General features: G+C 41.0%; 1 protein-coding gene across 4 annotated transcripts in view; it reads left to right on the plus strand.

Annotated features, from left to right (window-relative positions):
* The window catches only part of OXR1 (oxidation resistance 1), a 298,281-nt gene that overhangs the window by 189,083 nt on the left and 96,050 nt on the right, over window positions 1-13,148 (plus strand). The window lies entirely within an intron of this gene.

Below are 13,148 nucleotides of genomic sequence, written 5' to 3' on the forward strand. Positions count from 1 at the left end.
TTGTTGCCAGCTGCCAGGCTTGAGGTAACCCATTCAGCTGACCCTCCACTCTATCCTTGATGTTGCTAAATGTCAGATTTGCCCTAAATAAAGCCCAACTTATTCAGGATCTAATCCTGGATGAAGATGCAGATCTGGCCTGTATTACTGAGATCTGGGTGGGCGCAGAGAGCGGTGTGGCCCTCTCTCTAACCTGGCCACCTGGGTATTCCATCCAACATCAAGATAAACTGGAAGGGTGGAGGAGGGGAGTTGTCATTGTTTATAAAAACACCTTGGAGGCTGTCAGAGTCTCTGCCCTAGTGATCCCAGGCCTGGAGGTCCTTCACATGTCATTGGGGACCAGGGGTGGAATTGGAATTGTGCTGGTTTACTGTGCTCCCTACAAACTCAGCACCCTCCTTTCTGGAGCTGGTGGGCTTCATCTTGGTGTTGTTGTTGAGGCCCCTCAGACTACTGAGGCTGAGGTCACTGGGCCAGCTCTTGAGTTCATGGAAACCATGGCTTCCTTGAACATGTCCCAATTTGTCAATGACCATACCTATGTGGCAGGTTACACACTACATCTGGTATTTTCAATGCGGCAGGGAGAGAGTGACCCAAGAGTGACTGATCTAGTGAAAGTTCCTCTGTCATGGTTGGATCACCATCTGATGAAATGCAGCCTCTCAGTGGCACTTTCTCCTTGCAGGAAGATGGGGCCCATTAAGATGGTTTGCCCTTGCAGGTTATTGGATCCAATTGGATTCCAAAATGCAATTTGTGGATTATCGGCTGATCCAGTTGGCGCTGCTATTGAACTCCAGGTCAAAAGCTGCCAGGCCAGTAATGACGGAATAGGACACTTCCATCATAAATGCATCTTTCCTTGAGGTCAAATTCCCCCAAGCCCTAAAAGAGACTCCCATTAGACACATTCACAGTCTACTGTAATGGTTGATGACATTAGTATCTATAGACCCACCACTAATGGTCCTTTTTAAAGGAAGGTAGTGGAGAGACGGTGGTGGCTGATCATTTACAGACACTCCTGGAGTAGACTGATGCCCTTGATTCATTCTAGTTTGGATTCAGGCTTTGTCACGGCATGGAGACAGTGTTGCTCACCCTGCAGGATGACCTTCTGAGAGAGACCAACAGGGGCAAAACGTCTCTGCTGGTCATCCTCAACCTCTCAGCTTCCATGAACCACAGTATCCTCCTGGGGAGGCTCTAGTCCTTCCTCAAGGACTGTCTTCAGAGAGTGCAAGTTGGAGAGATGATGTGGAATCCCTCGGGGGTCGATCATCTCCCCGTTGCTATTTGACATCTATATGAGGCTGTGGGGGAAGTCATCAGGAGTTTTGCAGCTTCATGTCACCAGTATGTGGCCAACACCCAGCTCTATTTCTCCTTCCATCCTTCTACACTGGATAATGTTCCATCCTTTGAGTGCTGTCTAGATGCCATGCTAGATGCATGAGGATAACAGGCTGAATCCAGACAAGATGTAGGTCCTGTGGGTGGGTGCCTCTTGTCCAGTGGAGGCAAACCTTTTTTCGGCTTGAGTGCCGAAAATGAAAGGGTGGGGAAAAAACAGTGGCTGCTGTGCCGCCCGGAAGACCAGAACCGGAACAAGAAGTGGCAGTTTCAGGGGGAATCATGGGAATGGACAGGAAGTTAAAGGGGGAATCATGGGGATAGACAGGAAGTTAAAGGACCCAGAACAGGAAGAGAAAGGGGGAATCCCAGCTGCAGCCACTTCAAAAGGTTTGTCATGTGCCAGAAGAATGGGCTTCGCATGCCAGCTGTGGCACATGTGCCATATGTTCGCCATCACTGCCTAGTCTCTGTGGTTGGGTGCTTCCCTCTCTTTGGAAGGGCAACTCTCTCCACTGAGGATGAGGTCTGCAGTCTGGGCACACTCCTGGACCCAGCGCTATCAATGGATTGTCAGATGCTGCCTATTTCCAATCTGCCTATTTCCATCTCAGATAACCCAGCGGAATCCTCACCTGGACACCAGGTTCCTCACCACACTGGTCAATGCACTGGTAGTCTTGAGATTAAACTAATGTAATGCTGTCTACATGGGGCTGCCTATGAGGCTGCAACAGAAACTTTAGCAGGTCCAAAATATGGCAGCCATATTATTACGGGGAGTAAATAAATACCAGCACATTTCTCCAATGCTGGCTGCCTTGCATTGGCTTCCTGTTCATTTCCATGTCAGCCTCAAGGTGATGATGTTAACATACAAGACTCTAAATGGTTTGGGACCTCAATATCTGCCAGAGCACCTTCTTCCAGTTAGATCTGCCTGACTTACTCGTTCATCCCAGGTGGATGGTTGAGGACACTGACCCTGAGAGAGATCTGGAAAAAATGACCAGGAACCAGGCCTTCTTGGCGGTCACACCGCACCTTTGGAATACACTCCCACCTGAGATTCGACTAGCCCCTTGACTGAGGTCCTTTTAGCCAGTGGTTCTCAAACTGGGGTCCTCAGATGTGCTTGGATTGGAATCCCGAGAAGCCTTCCCCACTTGCTGTGCTGGGCAGGATTCCTGGGATTTGCAGTCCAAGTATCTGGCTATTTTGACAGGCATTCCCTGAGATTACATCAACAGAACACATCATCCAGCCCTTGAACTACCAACTGCACCACCTTGAAAGTTTTTAATTACTTGTTTTCTATGTTATATATATATATTTCTTTTTTAAGTTTAATTGATTAGTATATATCTATCTTTATTTTCATATCATGGTGATTCTTATTTGTTTATTATGCTATGTTGCTATTAGTGTTTTATTTTTTCTAATCACTCAAGAGTGTCCTTGGTAGCCACAAGGAAAGTAAGTAAGTAAGTAAGTAAGTAAGTAAGTAAGTAAGTAAGTAAGTAAGTAAGTAAGTAAGTAAGTAAGTAAGTAAAATTTAGCTAAAATCATAAAATCATGTAAACCAGCTCCACTATAAAACCATTAAAATCGAGCAAACGCAAATAGATTAAAGCCATTAAAATCAGCAAGAATATAGTTTTTAAAAACATAGGGCAGATTAGGCATGATATGCCAGTCCAAGATGATCTGTTTTACTCTTTTCTTATCTCCCTTCTACATTAAAGCTCAACAAGAGGCAGAAACCAGTTTTGCAAGCTTTTGTACATCAGCATGTGGATAAGCGTGTGGCATGTTTACTGCAATTAATGCGGTTATAACATCCGCTGGCACTTGCATTAGAAAGTACAGGTCATTTGTTACTAGGCAGTTGCTGATATTTATTTGTTCATTGTGTTTACATTCCAACTTGCCTCCACAATGCAGAAGACAATGTACACACAGTTCCCAAGCAGTTTCTCAACCAGTTCTTACTAGGGCAGACCTGCTTACCTTTTCAAGGTTATTGCATTATCTTCCATTGGGGCATAACCTTGTTCAGACCATGCTCTGATGCAGTATAGATAGATGCCACTTTGGTTTAACAGGTTTCAACTACATTTTTTATTGCAGCAACAGAGTGCACAGAATCCGAGTAGGATATCTTTTCTTGATATAAAGATAAATACTGTATGCAAACTTGCCTGGGAGTAAATCCCACTGAACTGAGCATGCTTATCTTCTAAATAACATATTTGATTGCATACCATGGTTTCAATCCTTTTTATACTTAAATGGGAGTAAACCCCACCAAAGTCAGCAGAATTTCTTAATAAGCCTGTCCTAAGGATGTGAAACTCTTGTTTCAAATTTGTCACATTTTTTCCAGATCAAATCAATGCTGTGTTCTCAGGTTGTGAGATTAATATGAGGAGTTCACAGGAAAATTTATCTACATTTGAATATATTTTCTAATTTGTGCATATATTAATGAACTTGACCTAACTTGTATGTTTTCCCCACTAAATAAAGTATGTTTATTCATTATGTTTCAATTATGCATGTAATAGCTATTTCATAATGCCTGCACGGTATTCAGATGCCCTCAAAGTTACACAAATGTGGGAATTCTTGCATTGAATGCTTCTTGCAATAAGATAAAGAGGGGCAGAAATGCTATTTTCATTGAGATTGTCTAATCCAGTGAAAGCATGTACCATTAAACATAAGACCAAAGATTTATCTAGTCCAAGAATTTGGTCGCAGAATAGCTATTGAGATCCCCGTGGAATTCCACAAACAAGACATCTATGCAGTAGCACCACCTCACTGGTCATCCCCTGGAACTGGTACAGCATAATTCTCATTTATGGTCACCCTTGCCAGGTTTCCTAGGTAAAGTATTCAGAAGTAATTTGCCAGCCCCTCCTCCTGGTAGCACTCTGGAACTGTGCAGCCTGCACAAGGTTTCATAGGCAAGTCCAGTGGAGAATTTGATGCCTGATCCTTCATTCTTCAGATAAGATCTCCAACTCACTGAGCAAACCAGCTAACAATTGGGAAATATATTGATTTTGATATTGGAAGTAATTGTGTGTGCTCTGTGAAGTGTGGCACATTTCCACTATGGTCAACACCTAGCTGTAGGGGCCAACCAATGCAGTTTGGGGACCTCCAAAGACTTCTCACACTAGGAATGTAATTTGTTATTTCTTTTAGTTTTGCAAGTGAAAATGAAATTAATTCAAAAATTTTCCATTTGCTGGGCAAGATTATGAGATTTGTGGGGAAGGGTTTGCATGTTTGTGTAAAAGGTATTTTGTGCAGAAGTACTTTTTGCCCTCCAAATATTAGAATTTGATATGAAATACCAACGAAATGTTGGTATTTCAAACGAAATGTTGTTTTTTAATTAGTGCTATTACTGGGGGGGGGGGGGAGTGCTGATTTTTCCACTTGGGTGTAAGAGCAAAAAAAGTTTGCCAATAATTGACAATATTTTCGGTATTTTGGTATTTTTTAATTGATTATGAGAAACCTTGCAAATATTTGTTATGTTTTTATCTCATACCTGGAGCCAGCTTGGGAATCATGGAAGAACCATGAAACATTTGAGACCTGAGATGAGGAAATGTAAGGGCACAAAAGCTATTGTATTCCTTTGAAGGGGTAAGCTGCAAATTCTGGGTTTTCTAGTCTTCTATTGGATGGCAGTTTTCATTTGCTTAGGCAATCATGCTGAGCAGTTGGATGGTTTTATTTTCTATTACCCTAAATACATTGTGTTATAATTATAGACAAATACGTGCTCCCTATGTCTGTAAATGTCCAGTTAATCTCAGGCATAGTCATGGAAATACAGGCCAAAACCTTGCTAGGATAACTACATCTGGAAGCACAGACATACAGTACAGCAGTTTTTCCAAGATCACTTGCTATCTGTAGCATGACAGTATTCAACTGTTTCTCTGACCAGATGAAGCTGAGAAGGACAAGAGGGGCTGCTTGCAGGATTGCCTGTTTATACTTCATGAAACCACACAAATCTTGCCATTGCTTCCATATAAAGTAGCTGATGTTGCTTTCCAAATCAGCTGCCAATGTCTTTCTTTCTGAATAAGCACATGCCCATGCACACAAATACGTATTTCGACATGGATGAAATCATCTCAGTATGATTGATTTTTATGGACCCTACAACAGAAGCACACAAAACGAGCAACTTTCTCTTCTCACTTAATAATTGTGATATGCTGCTCTGTGGTATCAAATGATGGCTTTATCCTTTAGACACAAACAGAAAATCTGAGCTCATAATCAACCAAGAAGTAACCTTGTAGGTGCCAGACAAAAAGAACTGCATAACCTATCAAAGGTCAGTGGTGTATTAAGGTTTTAAGCACTTAAGACCGATACATTTCTCAGTCTACTTCTGGTTTAAGAGAAGTCCATAGGAAATGAAAAAGTTTAGAATAAAATCTGATCTTATTCCTTGAATAGTGTATCTGAAGTAGCAAAAATGAAAAAAAATTGAGGCTGCATTCCTTGACATGTCTATTAAAGGCAGTGGGATACCGGCATCCAAAAGTACATGCATAGGATAAAGCTACGAATCTCCTTATAAGAGACTCTGTTCCCATAATTATAACACGTCCATAAAGTAATAACCAAATGAAGCTGGTTGATATGTCCCAATTGTATTCCTATACAGTTTTGGAGTTGCTTCTAAATACCGTGGTGCCCCGCAAGACGATGTTAATTCGTTCAGCGAAAATCGCTGTCTTGTGAAAACATTGTCTTGCGAAATGCGGTTCCGCATTGGAATGCATTGAAATCCGTTTAATGCTTTCCAATGGGGAAAAATTATCATCGTTTTGTGAAAATCGCCCATAGAGAAACTGTTTTGCGAAGCGCGGATCAGCTGTAAAAATCACTGTCTTGTGAAAAATGGTCCCGAAAACACCCGTTTTGCAAGTCAAGGACTCAGCTGTCAAAATCGTCTTGCGAAAATCGGTCCCCAAAAAAAGTCTTGCGAAGCACGGTCCGAAACATCGTCCAGCGAAAATCGCCCATAGGAAACACCGTTTTGCAAAGCTTTATAGCAATCACAAAAACTCATCATTTAGCGAATTAACTGTTTTGCGAGGTAATCGTCTAGCTGGGCACCACTGTACCCTCTACCTAAAAACTCCTCAAAAGAGTAGCTGTAAGTCAGAATTGATTTGGCAGCACAGTTACTATTAATTTTCATTTTTAGCTCCTACTGAGAACTTTTCCCCTTTGGTCATAACACGGTCTAGTTCAAAATGCACATTGCAGCATTTAGATAGCTCCAAACAGACCTTCCTTACCACTTCAAGTGTATTCATCAAGCTCCATGGTGACTAGACATGTTTTATAAAGGGAATTCATATCAGGTGTACAAAACTAATCCTTGCTTCCCCAGGACACAGATAAGGTAAAAAATTAAAAAAAAAACAACACAAACACTTTAAGTCACTGTTGGCCAAAACTGAAAACAGATTAAATTTTAAAGGCAAAGATCACTATGCTGAAATTCTATCTCATTAAATTATTTTCTTCCTGTTTGTAAAGGGAAAAGAAATGGCACAGAACAGATGGCACCAAGCAGATGCTTAATATCCGATCAATTACCATGTATTTTGTATTCCTTCCCTGTATCCGTATAATTTTAGTAGCTTGTTTTCCCTTCTCTCTTTTAAAAACTGTGGAGATTGTGCTGTCTATCCATTTGAAGAGTTTCCTCTAGACAGTTCTAGCTCTTACTTTTGATTAATAGCATATGCTGACTAACTATTTTATTTCATAAACACATCTTCTGCTAATGGACTGAATTCTTGTTTACTGCTTGGTAGAAACTAATCCTTGATAAAACAATCGACCAAAGTGTCAGTTCTGGGAGGAGGATAGTCACACTAGTATCAAGGAAGGTTATATTATTACAGCAGGAAAGTGTTGCAATCACTAAAACTGGCAGCTGTCATACTAGCTATGTCACCAAATATAATCACATGGTGAAAATGGGTGAAGAGTGATAAGAAAAGATTAAGGGCCTTTGCAGAAAATGCTTAGTCCTACCTACCATATTAGCCATACAGGAGTTTTCCTAGTTTACTTAGTTCTTATTTCACTCTTCCCATAAGAAATTGATCTATGGTTGTAATTCTCTGCATCCTCTCTGCATCCTCATTGGGTAGAAGCTCCATGCTAAACAATTTTTCAGTAAATATGCATTCAGTCTGTGCTGCACTTATGAAATTATGGCAGTAATCATAATCTGATTTTTTTTCTGAGAATAAATATGGCAAATATGTATGGCAATTACTGAGATAACAAGATGTACCATATTTTTCCATGTATAAGACACTACTTTTCTCTAAAATCATTACACTAAAAATTGAGGGGTATCTTTTACACAGGAGTAAGCTGAGACAGCTGAGGAGAGAACAAAATGGCACATACCTTGCCTCTGTAAACAGGCTTCCTTCAGCCATGAGGCTTAGCTTCGTATAGCCAGGAGACTTAGCTTCCTCCAGTCACGAGCCTTGTGGAACTGACATCAGCTGATGCTGAACAAACCAATTGGAACACATCTCGTTGGAGGTGGAGCTGTAGGTTCAGATTCAACAGTGGCTCAAAATGTCTGACCATTCTGAGCCTAGAGGTTAAATCCTCAAAGCTAAATTTTCTTAATTTGGGGTTAGAAAAGTGGGAGGGAGCATCTTATACACAGGGGTGTGTTATAAATGGAAAAAATATTTATTTATTTATTTATTTATTTATTTATTTATTTATTTATTTATTTATTTTATATGGTAGTTAACTTACAGTTTGATCCATTACTGAGTGCTACTGAGTTGTGGTCAATTTACAAAATGCATTTATTTGTGACTGTGTTAATCAGAGCTGATCCTCTCACTACAATCAGGCTTTGGTCAGTATAGCCCACTTGCCATTCCCTCTCTCCTGCAAAAGTCCCACCTGCTCTCTGCTGCTCTGGACAGTTGTCTAGATCCAGTTGCTTCTTAAATGTCCAGCTCTGAAGGATCTGGATACCTCATTTAGACCATTCTTTCTTGCTACATTCTTGGTTTAGGAATTCTAGCTCAATCTGTCCACAATCTTTTCCTAGGACCAGAAATTTGCAAAGGCATCAGGTCCATGCAGGGGGAGGGCAGCAGGGCCATTTAGCCTGGGCATTGCTTCAGGTGTGTGTGTGTGTGGCTGTCATGCTGAGTTTAGGTATCTGACTGTGGAGCTGGAGGTTGGGATTTCGACTCCCCACTATGCCTCCTTGACAAGGGCTGGATTTGATGATCCATAGAGTCCCTTCCAGCTTTCCAGTTTCCAGTTCCAAAATTAGATGACAGTAGATTAGATTTCAGCCTAAAGATACAGCTAAATTACCACCACCACCACCATCATTGTGCCATCATGCCATTTCTCATCTGTGGCATCTCTTTTCAGGGTTCTCTAAGTATGGAGCACTCAGAAGTGGTTTGCCATTCCTGTTTTCAGGGGGCAATGTGGAACTATGTAGTTTGTCCAAGACTACACAAGCTGGTTCCTCACCTGGTACTCCAGGCCTCTAATAATAGGCAAGCACTTTGCTTCCTTCCCCCAGCAGTGAGAGAACCTGGCTACCCGTCCCTCTTATATTATTCATACACTTTGGGGACACACAAACTCTCAGATACCTCTCCCCCTTCCTGCAAGGCCGCCTAGAGTAGTCCACCACGACTAGATAGGCGGGATATAAATTAAATAAATAATAATAATAATAATAAAATTCCACACTATTTGTTGTCTGTCACAATACCACAAACTAACAGCCTGCCTCACTCTGCCTAACGGCAAGGCCCCCAGTCTGCTGGTAGGGAGGGCAATATTTTTTTAGTGCAAGTACGCAGTTGTTAGCAGAGTGACTTCAGGTCCAGGTGGTAAGATGACTCATGCGCACACAAGCAGCTTCTCCAGCACCAGGCGTGTATTTGCAGGAATATTTACAGAAGTGCAAACCGGCAGCATGACAGCATGATACTCATCAGGAAAAGGAGAATACACCATCTATACAGAGTCCTCATATATACACTTGTACATCTGGCTGTGTCCAATCATATCAGACATTGCATCATCCTAGAGCCAGCCCTCCTGAGTCACCATGACTCAACATTTGAACACACTTGTATATTATGGCTGCTCATTAAGACACTTGTACTGCTCAGGTTTGTAAATTTCCTTTGACAATTTTTTCCCATTTTTCTGATTTGTGCACGATCAAAGCTGTTTGTGTTACAATTTATGAGCTCAGCAGCAGTCTTAGAGTTAAGTTCTTTGGACAAAGTCATAAGAATACTGTGCCAGCTAGCTCTAAGAATAGAAAAATGACTTCCCTGACTTCTCCTGCACTTTAACCACAAAGCCGTTTCCTTTTGTTGCTCAGAATATGTTCTGCTGAAACATTTAACGATTTCTTCTCCTTTGGTAAGTGTGGCTGTGGAATCTCATACTCCTTTGCAATCTAATTTGTGTAGCTCCGTGTTGAGCACTATACACATACACAAATGGAGAGTGTTACACTCACTCCATTTTTGCACAATGTAAATAAAAATCAACAACTTCACAATGGTATTTATAAAAACAGAAGGAAGAACTAAACCAATTTATATTTGGTGCTAGAGGCTTTGCTTGTCAGTAACAGTTTCCTAATTAATTAGTTAATCCTTCAGCTCTGTCTCAGTTCTTATAATGCCTGTGGTCCTGGTGTGACATGCTGGCATCTTAAGGTATAAACAATAAAACCTCTGCTTAGAATCCTGCACGTGCAGTATTCAACATTTTTAATCAAATGGGAAGTTAAGGATATGCATAAGTCAGCCACATTAAAATTAATAGGATGTAAAATGTCCAATTTTAGGATGTGATGTAGCCAAGCATGTATATAGGTAAGTTGATATCTTACAAAAGCGCAGCCGATGCTTTTCTTCTTAGAGCTCAGTGGAGCAAATGCTCTGTGTGAGAGAGCAACGGTTATCAGCCTTTTTGCCATATAAAGCAGTACTGTGTTTCCATCCAAAATTACAGTCGTGCCCTGCTTAACAATTACCCTGCATTACGACGAATCCGCTTTACGACTATGTTTTTGCGATCGCAAAGTGATGGTCTAAATGGGGGAATTTCCATGCTTCGGGAACCGATTTTCGCTTTACGACGGTCAAAAATAGCTGATCATTGGGTTTTCAAAATGGCCGCCAGGTGCTTAAAATGGCCACCCGCTGTGCTTAGGGACGGATTCTTCGCTATACAGGCACCGATAATGGCTGCCATATGGAGGATCTTCGCTGGATGGTGAGTTTTTAGCCCAATGGAATGCATTGAACGGTTTTCAATGTGTTTCAGTGGGTTTTTTAATTTCACTTTACAACGTTTTCGCTTAATAGCAATTTTCCTGGAACGGATTATCGTCGTTAAGTGAGGCACCACTGTATTACAGATCAGCGGTTCCCAACCCTGGGTCCTCAGATGGTCTTGGACTGCATTTCCAAGAAATCCTGGTCAGCACAGCTAACGGTGAAGGCTGCTGGGAGATGGAGTCCAAGAACATCTGGGGACCCACGATTGGGAAACACTGTTATAGATCCTTGTTACTTTGGGTGATGACCATTTAAATTTGCAAAAAAGTAAGCCTCCCTGCATGCCTGCTGGAAGGTTCAAGTTAAATCTTGTATGAGAAAAAATGAGAGAGGAATAAAGCAGATCTATTTATTTATTTATTCATTCATTCATTTGGCTTTTACCCCCACCCATCTGGATTCAACTCTGGATGGCTTATAGTATGAGCAATATAAAACCAAGAATTAAAACAAACAATATCAAAACAAAAAGAGAGATGAGCAAAGCCAAGATGGTAAAACACAGTAAAACTAAGTGATGGGGGGGGGGGGAGAGGCCTGCTTGAAGAACCAAGTGATGGAAGGTGGGGGGAGGGGAGACCTGATAGAAGGAGGACTTGTCCTGGGACGCTCATATTACAGCAGTGGTTAAGAGGACCCAGCAGAGATTATATTACCCGAGACTTTTCAGGAGACAACGACTGAATGGAAAACTGCTGGGGACCTTCTACCACTGTATCATATACAGTATTTTAACCTATTGCTCTGGTATATGGTTAGAGAACAATAAAAGATTGAAATTATCCTGGTTTGGCAGGATTGCACTTTGCAAAATGAAAATATTACCAAAAATTATTTTTTTGGGGGTGGGGTGGGGTGGATGATCCCCCTTAAATTCTCAGAGCAGGAATTAAATGATATAAAACATACATTAATTATATACTGGAAGGAAGAAAGCTAAGATAAATAAAAATACAGTATTTGGTAACTACTCCAAAAAAGGGGCTGGATTGGGATTACCAAATGTTACTAATTATTATGTAGCAAATCAATTGAGAATCACCCCAGATATTACAGTACAATGTGATGAATTAATATGGAATTACAGGAATTATACAAATTGGGAGAAATTAGACAACCTGGAAGACCCATAAGAGTCATATTGGTACTGTATAAAAAGAACATACCTTCCCACCGAAGTGGTACCTATTTATCTACTCACATTTACATGCTTTCGAACCGCTAGGTTGGCGGGAGCTGGGACAAGCGACGGGCGCTCACTCCGTCGTGTGGATTCGATCTTACGACTGCTTGGTCTTCTGACCCTGCAGCACAGGCTTCTGCGGTTTAGCCCGCAGCGCCATTGCGTCCCAATATGGAGATGGTATTTAACATCAATAAAACTAAATTAAATAGATTCTAAATATTCCAACAGTTGCTGGGGATGTAATAAAGAATTTGGTACATATCTGTATTTATGGTGGGAATGTGAAGTAATACAAAGAGTTTGGAGGGAAGTTTTTAAAGAAATGAGAGAACAGTAAAAATAAACATATATAATCAAGAATAGCATTATTTTTGTTAATAGATAATTATGATGTAAATAACTAAAAATTGATAGAACTATAACACCTGCTCAATTAACTGGAAGAATTGGTTTTTCAGCCATATGAGTGGTACAATGAAATCTGAACCATTGTGATTAACGAGAAACTGACATATGAAATTAAGTTTTAAACAGAGTGATAAAGATCAATAAATTTAATGAGATATCTTTATAAAAGCCATACTGAATAAAGGAAAGGGCAAAACCAAGGACAAGAATATAGTATTTCTGGAAGGGATGAGGAGTCATTTAAAAGATGAATGGAATGTTGTTGTTGTTGATAGTATATACACGCACATATATATATATACACAACTTATTTTTTAATGTATAAGACACCCCCCAATTTTCTACCCCAAAATTCAGAAATCATTATTTTAAACATTAGAACGGAACACAATTTTATTTAGTAATTAGGCAAGATTTACATGACAGTACTATGATATTATGCATCACCCTTACCGGTCACTGTCACACTGCTTATACCAGTGATGGCTGAGCCCGAGGGCCCAAACTGGGAAAAAAAATCTAACGTGGCGGGCGGCGGCAGCTGAAGCAGAATCCCAGGCATGGAGGTGTCTCCAGACCCCACTCCGGATCCGCCACCAGTTGAGCCCAACCACGCCACTGCCTATAGCTCGGCCGTTAGGAACATGGCCAGCCCGCCACAGTCAGTGCCAGCTGCTCCAGATCCTGGCCTGCCACCCATTGGGGCGCTAGTTCCTCTGCTGCAGCTGCCTACACTCCACAACATCAGCTTGCATCATTTGCAT

Source organism: Pogona vitticeps, chromosome 4, assembly GCF_051106095.1.
Source record: "Pogona vitticeps strain Pit_001003342236 chromosome 4, PviZW2.1, whole genome shotgun sequence".
NCBI lineage: Eukaryota > Metazoa > Chordata > Lepidosauria > Squamata > Agamidae > Pogona > Pogona vitticeps.